A 14268-nucleotide genomic window follows, 5' to 3' on the forward strand; every position below is an offset into this window, starting at 1 on the left:
TGTCCTTAAGTTATTATCTGAAAAGGTTTCGTGAAATTCTGTATCAGAGCTGCATCAATTTTAGATATTGTGTCCAAACTAATCACATTAAATTTTGTTTAAATTGCGACCTCTGCAGTCGCAGCCAGGTACACCAAATATACCCAATGTATAAAGTGTATAGGAAATGTAAACCAAGTACATTCAATGTATCACCGGTTATATATGGTCCAATGTACACACCAAATATTGTGCACGAAGTAAACGCCCTGTATACGACATGTACAGGGTTTATGCCTTATGTATTACGGTGACATACCATTATTCCGACAGGCCATTACTCCGACAGCCCATTACTCCGACAGTCCATTATTCCGACAACCCATTACTCCGACAGCCCATTATTCCGACAATGCGTTTTTCTTATGTGTATTGGTAAATTTTCTTTAAAAAGACCAACTCCGTTCTTTATGATATGTGTGGTTGTCCGTCTTGATTACAATTACTTTTTCCATGCGGGATATTTGTCTCAGTATATTGGAGTTAATACAAATGCTAATGGCAACTGCTCAGTCTTTACCCACGTCCCATATTCGTTTTAAGTGTAAAGGTACTTTATCTATCTTAATATTTCGTTGTTTGTGTGTCCACTATCAGTATGTGCTGTTCTAGTTCACTATTTGTTCGCATGTGTGTCTCGATCTACCTTCTTTATAAAAAAGAAGATGTGGTATGATTGCAAATAACACAACCATTCACAAGAGACCAACATGACACAGACATTAACAACTATAGGTCACCGTACGCCTTCAACAACGAGCAAAGCCCATACCGCATAGTCCACTAAAAAAGGCCCCGATATGACAATGTAAAACAATTCAAACGAGAAAACTAAAGGCCTTATTTGTATAAAAAATGAACGAAAAACAAATATGTAACACATAAACAAACGACAACCACTGAATAACAGGCTCCTGACTTGGGACAGGCAGATACATAAATAATGTGGCGGGGTTAAACATGATAGCGGGATCCCAACTCTCCCCTAACCTGGGACAGTGGTATTACAGTTCAACATAAGAACGAACTATAAAAATCAGTTGAAAAAGGCTAAACTCATCAGATGGACAATAAAACAAGTGAATGTGGCTGCATGGGAACATGTACATCCCGACAACAAAAAGACACTAGGAACATATCTGAGAGTATTCGGAGTTATCTGAAAGCACTGTAGTTCATAGCCACTAACAACTAATAAAAAAATCATGCATCTAAGACTTTTAAACTAGATCTTCGGCTCCCCCTTTTCGCGTATCAGGGGATTGATGTTTTCCCCACTATTAACTACATATAAAATAAATACTAGAACACACCCGCGAAATCGCGGGCATTCAGAGCGTAGTTTAAAGTATGTAAAGTGTTGTTGGATGAATTTTTTAAAATATTGAATGACTGGAGCAAAAAAAGTATCATAAGTCATAGGTTATTGAGGACAGGAAAATACTTTTTTTTATCACTCCTCCTTTATTTCCAATTATCCTATTTTTTGGTTTTCTATCAATTTCAATATGAACATACATTTAGTATGTTATGAACATTCAAGTAAGGAGCCTGTAATTCGGTGGTTGTTGTTTGTTTATGTGTTACATATTTGTTTTTCGTTCATATTTCTGTACATAAATAAGGTCGCTAGTTTCCTGGTTTGAATTGTTTTACATTGTCAGTTCGGGGTCTTTTAAAGCTAAGTATGCGGAAGGGCTTTGTTCGTTGTTGAAGGTCGTACGGTAACCTATAATTGTTAATATCTGTGACATATTGGTCTCTTGTGGAGAGTTGCTTCAACATGGCAATCATACCACATCTTCTTTCTTTTGTAATCAATGAATTTTGTAAAAGATTTAATGACTGGAGAATTTCAGAAAAGGTATCAAAACTTCACATGACTATTTTTAGCGCTTATCTGTATATCATGAACATTCATTACTATATAAATATAGCGTATTTACTTTCGATTCTAAGTTTACTAATCGATCCATAGTGGTCATTGATATACTAGTATACAGACCCTCTCTATTTAATAAAGTAAAAAATCTAAGACAATGTGTGACATTCTTGTCCTGCTTGTGTCTTTGTCATATTGTCTAATTTTAAAAACTTAGTACATTATGTGTTTTGTTGGAAACTTGACATTTGTTTTTCATTTAAAGCATTTTTCAAGAAGAAGAAAAATATTTAAATATTATTGATTTTAATAAAGGTAGGTCATATGTTAATTCACAATCAGTGCTCTTCCATTACATTAAGAATTGGAAATGCTCGATACTAAAACAATCGTTTTGTACAGCTGATCAAGTTGAGGATGGGAGTTATTTTTCAATCGAATGCTCACTTCATAATAATTTGAGGGTGGAACTCTTTCACCATATTTCTAGCACATGTAAGAACTTTAAAAAGTAAGATAAATAAGATAAATTTTGTTAACACAAGAAAACTTTACTATTATGGGGGGAAATGATGATTACATTCAATTTGTTAGTTCTTTTGACGATTATGGATTACATGTCTTGATACTGACTGTTATTTGATATCCATGTGTTAGTTGGGTTTTTTTCTATTTTGTCTTGGCTCCGATTGTGACCGAGGCTTATAGGGCTATAAAGATAATTATATCATATTAGTATTGTAATGTTTTAATGTCATGAATGTTGACCCAATCATTAGACCGCCGCTTCGAAAAAGTGGGGGTAGACTGTTTTACCTCTGTCTGTCGTATCGTCTAACCGTCCATCCGTCAGTTTGTCCGTCCGTCCCATAAATATTTTCGTTCCATCTTTTTTCATGAACTACATTACAAGGATTTCTGAAAGGTTAATTGAAGTCGGCTGTGGCGTGTGATACTTTTTCAAATTGATTACGCATTACATGTGACAGCCAAGTTGAAAACTGTCGTCACATTTTACTCAGGAACTACAAGAAATTATTTCTGAAATTTGATTTCAATATTTTTATAAGTCAGTTATACTGTGTGATGCTTTTTCAGATTCACAACTCAAACACTTCCTGTCTACCGAAAGGTTTGGGCGGGGTTGTCATCAGTAGCTCGTACCACCAATGGTTGTTCTTGATTTATACATGTATGCTCTTTAAGATCCTGTAATTTGGAAAATGACATATTCTTTTCTGTTTTATTCTATATATATACAGATTTCGAATTGAGTATATATAGAAAGTATTCGAACTACCTTAGCCTCATGTTATATATACGGGATTATTTCTTAAAATATGTTAAAATATTACATATCTAAACGTAATAATACAGACAGACACATTTTATTTTCCCCTGATACCATCAGTACCGGACTTATGGGTTGTCGGAGTTTTCGGCTGTCGGAGCAATGGGTTGTCGGACTAATGGGTTGTCGGACCATTTGGGCTGTCGGACTAATGGGCTGTCGAAATAATGGCGTGTAACCATGTATTACGCGTACACCGAATATACACAATGCATAAAGTGTACACGCCATGTAAACCAAGTACTTCCAATGTATCACCGGTTATATATGGTCCAACATACACATCAAGTATTGTACACAAAGTAAACGCCATGTATACTGCGTATACGACAAGTACAGGGTGTATGTCTGATGTATAAAAGTGTATAGGCCATGTATCACCGGTTGTATATGGTTCAATGTACTCACCAATATTGTGCACAAAGTAAACGCCCTGTATACGACATTTACAGGGAGTATGCCTAATGTATTAGCTGTACACGTCATGTTCACCAGATATATCCAATGTATAAAGGGTACATCCAATGTATCACCGGTTATATATGGTCCAATGTATAAATATATATATTAGTTACCATGCGTCTTCATGCAAAATATTCATACCTAGAGAGTACAGTCCCCTCTTCTGGAATGCAGTCCTTCTTTAAATATATATATGAAAGCATGCGTCTTCATCCAAATTATTCATAATAGAGATTGCAGTCCTCTCTTTATGAGTGCAGTCCTCCTTTGAATATATATAGGTAACCATGCGTTTTCATTTAAATTATTCATATACAAGTGAGTGCAGTCCTCCTTTCAATATATTTAAGAAATAATTCATGGGGCATACATCAAAGTCAAAAGAAAAGAAAATATGATTGCTTGGAATAAGTAGAATGTTCTATAAAATAAGAAATAAATGTTATGTCAGTTTCAACTTGAGAACTTGTGCATTTCCACTGCACACAATTATCATACCATCATAACATATATGAGAAGAACATAACCCGTGCCATGCCAACAACTGGTATATTAAAAGTAAATGTGTTAAGTTCCGATGCAAAGACCCCGGGCTATAAGCGAATAAATTAAAAATTATTCAGCTTATTGGTTAAGTGGTTTGAGAGTAAAAGATCTTTGAAATAGTCTACACTGAAGGACGGACAACAGAAGCGACAAAAGACACCAAGTTATTGCAAAAACTTAATAGATATAGGATGATGTGGTGTGAGTGCCAATGAGACAACTCTCCATCCAAATAAAAATTAATAAAAATAAATCATTATAGGTCATGGCCTTCAACACGGAGCCTTGGCTCACATCGAACAACAAGCTATATAGGGCCCCAAAATTACTGATGTAAAACCATTCAAAAGGGAAAACCAACGGTCTAATTATATTTAGGGAAAGGTGAGCTAAAAAGTTTTCAAGGAACTCTGGTAATATTAATCAATACAATTGAAATCACTGCAAAATTGACAAAAAAGCATAAATTTGTTTACCTCCATCTTTACTGTAACTTTCATTTTGACTGGCATCTCCTGCATCTAAACCAACTGACATAAAAAAAATAATATTATAAATCACTGAAATTTTGCAAATAAGCTACACAAATAATTGTAAAAACTAGGATTACACCCAAAAATTATCTAAATATCTTCTTAAAAGGGCAATAACTCTTATAAAAGATGGTTGACAATTTCGGTTATTCTTACTTTTAAGTAAATTTTAATTGTTGATTTTTTTTTACTGTTTTCAATTTCACTTTACCTGTAAATAAATTCAAGACAATAATTGAAACTGTAAAAATAATCATCATTACAGGGTCGGTAACCCAACAATATGTTGTCAATTTGTTATAAAATTTCAAGAACACAAAGATTTGGACTTGTTCACATTATTCATTAAGCTGGGGTCACACATTCACGATTTTTACTACCGTCCTTGACAGGACCATTCCCGATTGAAATTTATTAAAAGTCTGATCAAGATCCTGTGAATCGTGGATGGAAATTCAAACTTAAATTTAAATTTGTAAAAAAAATAATTTGATCACGACAACAATCAGATAGTGTTCAGGAAACGTCGATATTCAACCGTTTCAAAGCGAATTAGTCCCGATAATCCCGTTCTGAATCCGCTTCTAATCCGATTTGTATTTTTCGCCGGGTAAAATTCGACCGAGTCTTTCCGACTTTACCGAATGTAATCCGACTGAGATCAGACAGTGACCAGACAGTGAACCGACACTGACGGAAGTTATCCGTTCGAAAACTGTCGGCATATTCTGGATGATCAGGTACTGTCGGAACGTAATCCTATCACGGTCCGCTCCATCGCATTGCAAACGGCTTTGTCTGGTCTCAGTCGTATTGTATTCTGTAATTGTCGGGACTCCGACGTGGGTATCATTGACGAATTTCGTAATAATAACGGGACGGTTTCGGAACGGTTTCGGCAAAAACGGTTCGCAATCAACAAGACCTGGATGCAATCTGGACTCAATCGGCAGAAAAAAAGCTATGAAAAATTACTCCAGATCATTTCCGTTCCACAGGACACCGTCCAGAATACACAAGACATTGTTCGGAATTCGATCCGATACAGCAGAATCTGTCACGACATAGCCACGATTGTAATCCGACTAGACAAAATCGGCTGAGTTGCCCCGAATGTTACGGGACGCACCTTACTTTCGGGATGCTTGGCCGAACTATTCGGACCCTTCCCGACCCGTAGGAATCTGTTACGAACCAAAACGACTGCGTTCAGACAATGATAGGACATTCCAGATAATTGAGGATACTAATCCGACTTTTTCACTTTTCGTGTCGTATTGCTGTCTGATCTCAAACGGGAGCAAAAATCGGCAATGTGTGAACCCCGCATTAAATAAATTCATAAATTCAGATCACTGAAAAAAATACATTCTTAACTTCATAAAAAAAAAGCCTAGTTTAGATAATTACTAAAATCTACTCTTAATGTTCTACAAACCCTACATAAAAAAATGATTCAAATAAATATACCCATAGAGGATTTAAGTGGCATATACAAGAGAGCACAGTCTTTGGAGTGCAGTCCTCCTTTCAATATATTTATAAGTAATCATGCGTCCTCATGCAAATTATTTATATACTAGAGAGTGCACCTTCTCTTTAGAAGTGCAGTCCTCCTCTTGATATATTTATAGATTATTACATGACATTTTCCATATGGCCCTGGTATTAGCCCTAGACTCCCATATCAAGCCAGAGGGCTTTAGCCCGAGGGCTTGATATGGGTCGTGGGCTGATACCATGGACCCTATGAAAAATGACATGTAATAATCTATTTATCATATATTTTTAAGTAAAAGAAAATAAATAGCTTACATCAAATTATGTTTGATATTTCTTCAAAAATCAAAAAGATGTTTAACGAAAAAAAAAATGTATCACTGTGAGTTAAAAAAAAAGTTCGTATCACAGTACAGTAGATAAACAACGTTTTATGCAAAGTTTCAGAAATAATTAACAATAAATATATTAATTCTAAGAATTGCAAACATTAAAAAACTTCAAAGTTTTACATTACAAATGTTAAAAAATGCTTTAAGAAGAATCCTATATTATCGCTACTCATTCCAGTGTGGCTTCATATATTTTCTAAATTCTTTATGACGTCAAAATTTTACGAACACTTTTATGATTTCCTCTTTGATTTCTACCTTTTTCTTCTACAGCAGATTCGTAACTTTCTCAATTTCTTTTCATTGTGTTCAACTTGTACAAATAGTCTTTGATTAACAGGTTACCGGAAGTTAAACTCGGGGGCTTGATATGGATTTCGAGGGCTGATATCGATATCGGCCCCGAGGGCTGATAACCAACATTGACTTCCGGCTATTATTGGCCATGCAACTATAGAATATACAAAACACTCAAATAAATACAATAATAAACAAATATTTTCAAAACAACAGATTGTAAGGTAACCCAGGTGCTTCGTATAAATAATTGAGCAGTAATTTTATGGCTTTGAAACAAGACAAATGCAGAACTGAAGGTAACCCAGTGCTATGGATCAGAAAACAGTTCATATAATATAATACTCTTCTGTTGAAATATATGATAAAGCGTATAATACATGGCAAAATCCGTATCACATGCCGTATCACCCTCGACCAATATCATCCCTCGGGCCTAAAGGCCCTCGGGCTGATATTGATGTCTCGGGATGATACGACATATGATACGGATTTTGCCATGTATTATTCTCTATATACATATATATGTAACCATGCCGGTCTTCATGCAAATTATTCATATATACTAGAGAATGCAGTCCTCTCTTTTTGAGTGCAGTCCTCCTTCAAATTTTTTTATATGTAATCCAAATCGTCTGTCTTCATGCAAATTATTCATACACAAGAGAGTACGGTCCTCTCGTTAGGACTTCAGTCCTCCTTTAGTTTTCTATAAGTAACCGTGTGTCTTCATGCAAATTATTCATATACAAGAGAGTATAGTCCTCTCTTTTGGAGTTCAATCCTCATGCGCGTAGCTACATGTACGTTTACGTCAAAACGCCCGGGCGTACACTTGAATTTTGAAAATAAAACAAATAATCGACATAGAATAAGAAAAACTGGTCAGAAGCACATCAACCTTGTGCTTCTCTATTCAATGAATTGTGATTTTAAATAAAAAGGGAATAAATTTATTCAAATAGATCATTTGATATATATTTGTTCGAATTTTTGTAAAAGTCTGAATCTTCTATGAATTCTACGTACTTTTCTTATACTTAAAGCAATTCACCATCTGCTCAGAGCCGATATGCTGTTTGTGTTTTTGTTGTAAGCCCTAGTCCTACTATGAGCCTATGATTTATGTCCCTAAAGCGAGACAAAGCGGCCGCAAATATTTAGGTTCCGAATGTGGATAAAGTCTTTTGAATATCGTGTGATGCATTCTCAACAACTTTATGTTTACCGAACACTTTTTACATGAGAGCCAAGTTGTAAATTTTCGTCAAATTTTAAAAACTACAATACAATGATTTCTGAACTTTTGTATCAAGGTTTATATAAGTCAGTTATACTGTGTGGTGCTATTTTAGAATCACAACACAACAACTTCCTGTCTACCAAGATATTTGACAGGGTATCATCAGTAGCTCGCACCATCACTAGTTGGTCTTAATTTGTTTGCTCTTTATAGACCCTGTAATTTGGAAAATGAAATATTCTTTTGAGGCTCCCGCAGGGTAAAAAACGACCTCCGACCTCCGGGCTTTTTAGAGGCGACTTCCGACCTGAGGGCCTTCTAAAAACGACCTGCGACCTGTAAAATTTGGAAAAAAACGACCTCCGACTTCCCCTACGCTAAAAACGACCTTGCCATTTTTATCGCGATGTTTTCCTATGTGGTTCTTTGTCGCTACTTTTGTTATCTGACAGATCTGCAAAATTGCGCGCGATTACTGGTTCTCTGTCTGAGCCTATTCCCTAGCCTGGGATCCGGCCCAATCTAGCTGCGCGTCGTAATGGCCGGGTGGGGAACAAATACCCATTTGACTCTGAATCTAAAGTGACGCTAAATAAATCTTTGCATAAATTTTTGATGTTTGATGTAAACCAGCGCAATTGGATTCCAATTGACACCTTGGACATGTGAAATTTTAAACTTTTAACTTTCTCACCAGGCGATTGCTGATAAGAATTAACCCTTTTCTGCTTACTAATTATCATCATACTACTAATTAGATATGATAACACTATACATCAATTCATAAAGAAAAATTATTACAGTCTAATTTTTACTAATTGATGTTAAACAAGAATTGATTGGATACAGATGTAAAACAAACATTGAGGACAAAATTAGTATTAACCAATCATTGACAGGCAGTACATTGATACACGCCTGGCTATACTGAGAAGATTAGCCAGGACCCCAGGCTACCTATTCCCCCCTTCCCCCAAGACTGTACGTTCTTCCCACATGTAGAACTAGATCGGGATGAACAATCGGCTTGCGTCATCGGACCGATCTGATGAAATAAAATGCCCAAATTACATGTCTGTTATTAAACATAAACTGCTAACTGTTGGTCCCACCAACCATGATCAGCCATACTGTTTTTCCGGCCATCTCAGTCACAATTTTGTCTACTGTAGTCTGTATTATACCCCACTACACACAGTAGAGAAGTTTTACATGGCATGATGGTTTGATGTCCGTCCATACTTTCATCTGTAGTACCGTCCCATAGTGGTATCCAGATGAAAACTTCAGAACGGATCAAAGATTTATATCGTTTGTTCCCATTTGTTTAAGCCCTAGTCCTACTAGACCACGATCGCCCTCCGCTCGCCGCGATCAAAAATAAATTCAGATCGTGGTGAGGTCGCGGTATGAGCGGCTTGAAATGTAAATTTTCGTTGCTTTCACGATATGCTTCTACGTCCTCATTAATACGCTTCTACAACGATCCCGCTACGATTAGACCTCGTTCTCCGCTCATTTTGCGATCTCTACGCTTATCAAGATCTTTCTACGCTCATCACGTTCTCACTACGACCATACCACGAGTTATGCGATTGCAACACTATCTTACAACGCTTTTACTGCGATTATTACATACGTTCATACCGCGATCTTACTCTGTTATCTGTAATAACGCCAAACTCGTGTTCCATATCAACACCATTCCATTCCTTCTATTTCTGAATAATACATGTACATAGATTTCTTGGAAACAATTATACATTCATGCCACCAAAATGTCAAACTGAAAGAACACATTCAAACGGGAAAACCAACGGTATAATCTATTATATGGTTGAGCCATTAGAAAAAAGGGACAAGAACTACATACAGACAAACAAAACCTGGATATGTAATATTTTTATGTGCAAATGACAATGAGAATGATGGTCGTAGTATGAAAGTAGTCAGGTCGTATGGAGAGTGTGATGAGGACGACAAGGGCGTGCTAGAATCGTACTATGCCTTGTTTCTTAAAAAAGAGAGGATTTTGAAAATAAATAACTCAGCCTTGATAATCACAAAAATAAATGGTTTGTTCTGTGGTTGTTTGAAAATAAATTACCTGACTTGCAATGTATTGTAAATAAATAACTCGGCAGGGTTTATCGAAAGTATGAGATGGCACAAGATTCTTCATAAATTCATCTTTTTACCCAAAAAAAAATCGGGAAACACTTCACAATTTTTTTTAACAATAAAAGTATAAATATTTCTTAAATATACTTGAAATGTCTGAAAATTGGTTTCTTTTAACTTGAGATATATTGTCTCAGGAAACCTTACCTCACTTTTATTCTAACAGGGTCGTAACTACATTGAGACAAATGCCTCATGTAGGAAATTTCAAAACGAAACGCTTGTCTCCATATCAAATTGTGTTCACGGCGAATGCCTTGCAAGAAGCAAGTTCTGTTTTCACTCAGACATAGCCCTGATTTTTCAGAATCAATGTTTCTTATTTTTTTTTCAGTTTCAGGATCAATGTTTCTTATTTATTTGTCTTTTGTTCGTTGATTGCCCTTCTGCATTCTGTTGCATTCCTTTTTTAATCTAGTAATTTTGTTATGAACTTGATCATGAGTTTAAAAAAATAGCAGCCACAGACTTAACTATGTGAATTCCAATTTTGCTTAATCATGCACCTTGGTCTTTTTGTGTATTCTCTAGAAAGTCACTGAATTTATACATTTTGCTTTGAGACCAAAATATAGTAAAAAAATATTAAAACAAAACTTGCATTTTCAAATTATGAAAGGGTCTTCAGGACACCCAGAAAGCATGAATTTGCATCATTTGTTCTATAGCTTCTTGGGCCTTCAGTGGCTCCAAAACGCCTTAAAAAAATGTTGCCTCGCTCCGCTCGGCGAAATATCTTGGCCAATACTTTTAAAAGAAGCAAGTTACAACAACAAAAAAATTCTATGTACGTATGAAATACATGCATATGCAGTTGAGAATATAAAAGATTCATTTCTGCAGACGATGATGATTAAATGGTACATAGTGAATTGACTATACATGTATTATTTAATAAATAAATCATTTAAAAATTTGATGTTTTCGAATATTACAAATAAAGTTGTGAAAATGAACCATCAGTTCCTTGCTTTAATGAAAATGAAAAATCTTGCTTCAATAGTGCAGAAAATGAATAAACTTTCCTGTTAGTTTACCAAAAAAAAAATACTCCCCCCCAGGATATCTAATGGTCGTCCCCTAAGTCGAATCTTCATGAAAATTTGAACCGTACTTTGTATTTATCATAGCATGGCCTGACTAACAACTGTGTAAAAATTGGGGAGTCCAATCGAAAATGGACATGAGTGCCGAGCGGGACACATCTGTCTTCAAGACATTTCCTTGTTGCCATCAGTCTATAGATCGTGTTCAAAGTATCAGTAGGTAAATCCAGCTCTACATCCCCGGTGATTTTGGGAACTTGCTCAATATGAATATTGGTTTGGATTAGTGATATACTGAATGTTTGGTTGAAACTACTGTTCTGAAAAATCGAAAAGTTCAAGTCCTGTTTTTGGTCTCAATATGGAAAAGAACGGATATGGGTTAATGGCACGAAGACATCACATATTAATCATTAAATGCCACACAAAATATAAATTTAGAGCTGACAACACGAACTTCAATAGAGCAGGAGCTTCTCGCTTACAGACGACCATCTCTTCATGGCCTCAAACAAAACAAGAACAACCCAGCCCAAGGGCACATCAATGACTTAAATAGACCCTTTAAATATAAAAACGACCTCCGGCCTCTATGTTGGAAAAAACGACCTGCGACCTGTACATTTCCCTTAAAAACGACCTCGCGACCTTGCGACGAATTTATAAGCGACCTTGCGACCTGAGGGGGGGTACCATGTGGGAGCCTCTCTTTTCTGTTCTAATCTATATATAGATTTTGAATTGAGCATGCAGAAAGTAATCGAATTACCTTAGTCGTATGTAATATGAACGGAGTTATTTCTTGAAGTATGTTATTACATCAACGTAATAATACAGACAGACACTTTTTATTTTACCCCGATACGTATACCCTGATACTTGACTTGATAAGTGTCGGACTTATGGGTCGTCGGGGTATTTGGCTTTCGGAGCAATGAGTTGTTGGACTATTGGGCTGTCGGACTAATGAGGTGTCGGACAAATGGGTGTCGGACTAATGGGCTGTCGAAATAATGGCGTGTAACTTCAACGTATATATCCAATTAAAAAAGACTGTTCTATCTTGAATATGAATAATTTGTACGGCGGAAACGGAAAACTGAACGGAGACGGAAACGGAAGAAATATTTATATGAACAGAACATAAGGGGTAAAATGGAAAGAACTATGAAAATGAATAACGACTGAGGTACAAATAAAATCACACAACAACTATCTTGACAATAGAATAGGAGCTATATATCAAAGACAATAGCAAACAGTTTTGGAAATACACAACATTGACAGCTAAAACCCAAAAATGCTATAAAGACCACGTGGCATTCTTCTGCTCTAGGTAGAAACGGAAAACTGAACGGAGACGGAAACGGAAGAAATATTTATATGAACAGAACATAAGGGGTAAAATGGAAAGAACTATGAAAATGAATAACGACTGAGGTACAAATAAAATCACACAACAACTATCTTGACAATAGAATAGGAGCTATATATCAAAGACAATAGCAAACAGTTTTGGAAATACACAACATTGACAGCTAAAACCCAAAAATGCTATAAAGACCACGTGGCATTCTTCTGCTCTAGGTAGATGTGTTCAACAATGAGAACTCTTCAACATTGTAGACTTAAAAAGTTCATGATAAAAATCTCTCTACCTTCTCTAGTTTCAACCAAAAACACAAGAGAAGATGAAAAGTCGTCCGTCAGTAAAGGTCCATCATTACTTTGAAAAGTCTACTTACATGTATTATATCGGAAATATTAACTTGTTTGTAGATCTTGTCTTGCTGATCATTTTTGTTTGAATAGTTTCTAGAATACTGATCGCAAAAACAACGTAGTTATCTATCCTGGGATCTTGTGTTTCAAAAACATAGTCTCAGTCAGCCTCTTGCCTTTGGTAGTCTTGTTAGATTTATTTTTTTTGTTTTAATGGTCCACTTACGGTAAATGGGCATTATGAGTTCTGGACTGTGCGCCCGTCTGTTCGTTCGTTCGTCCGTCCGTCTCTTCGTCCGTTCCTTCCAGGTTAGAGCTTTTGGTCGATGTAGCTTTTGATGAAATAAGTTGATGTCCAATCAACTTGAAACACAGTACACATGTTCCCTGAACAAATCTTTCTAATTTAAATGCCAAATTATAGATCCCCCATTTTCTCGGTCCATTCAACATAGATAATGATAGTGCGGATGGGGCATCCGTGTACTGGGGACACATTCTTATTTGTGTATAATTCGGATTTTAGTATGACGTCAATCATTACTGTAGTAGTATACATATTTGTTTAAGGGCCAACTGAAGTACGCCTCCGGGTGCGGGAGTTTATTGCTGCTTATAAGATCCATTGGTGGCCTTCGACTGTTGTCTTCTCTATGGTCGGTTTGTTGTCTCTTTGAGGGGGGGGGGGGGGGGGGGTATGGGCTGGGATTTTTTGGAAACAAATATTTTGATGGCCTAGCTGAAAGAAAAAAAAAATGTTTTGCACTGTAGCTGAAAAAAAAATGCGTGCTTTCACCTGCTTGAAAAAAAAATGTGCACTGCTGAATTTGAGAATAACAACAGTTATAAACATGAAATATGAAAAAAGAAGATGTGGTATGATTGCCAATGAGACAACTATCCACAAAAGACTAAAATGAAACAGACATTAACAACTATAGTTCACTGTACGGCCTTTAACAATGAGCAAAGCCCATACCGCATAGTCAGCTATAAAATAATGGTCCTTTTGTAACAGGGATAGATAAAGTAAAATAAGCAGTCTTTTAAAGGCCTTCGATTGTGTAGGACACA

This window comes from Mytilus trossulus, chromosome 6 (assembly GCF_036588685.1).
Source record: "Mytilus trossulus isolate FHL-02 chromosome 6, PNRI_Mtr1.1.1.hap1, whole genome shotgun sequence".
NCBI classification, from domain to species: Eukaryota; Metazoa; Mollusca; class Bivalvia; order Mytilida; family Mytilidae; genus Mytilus; species Mytilus trossulus.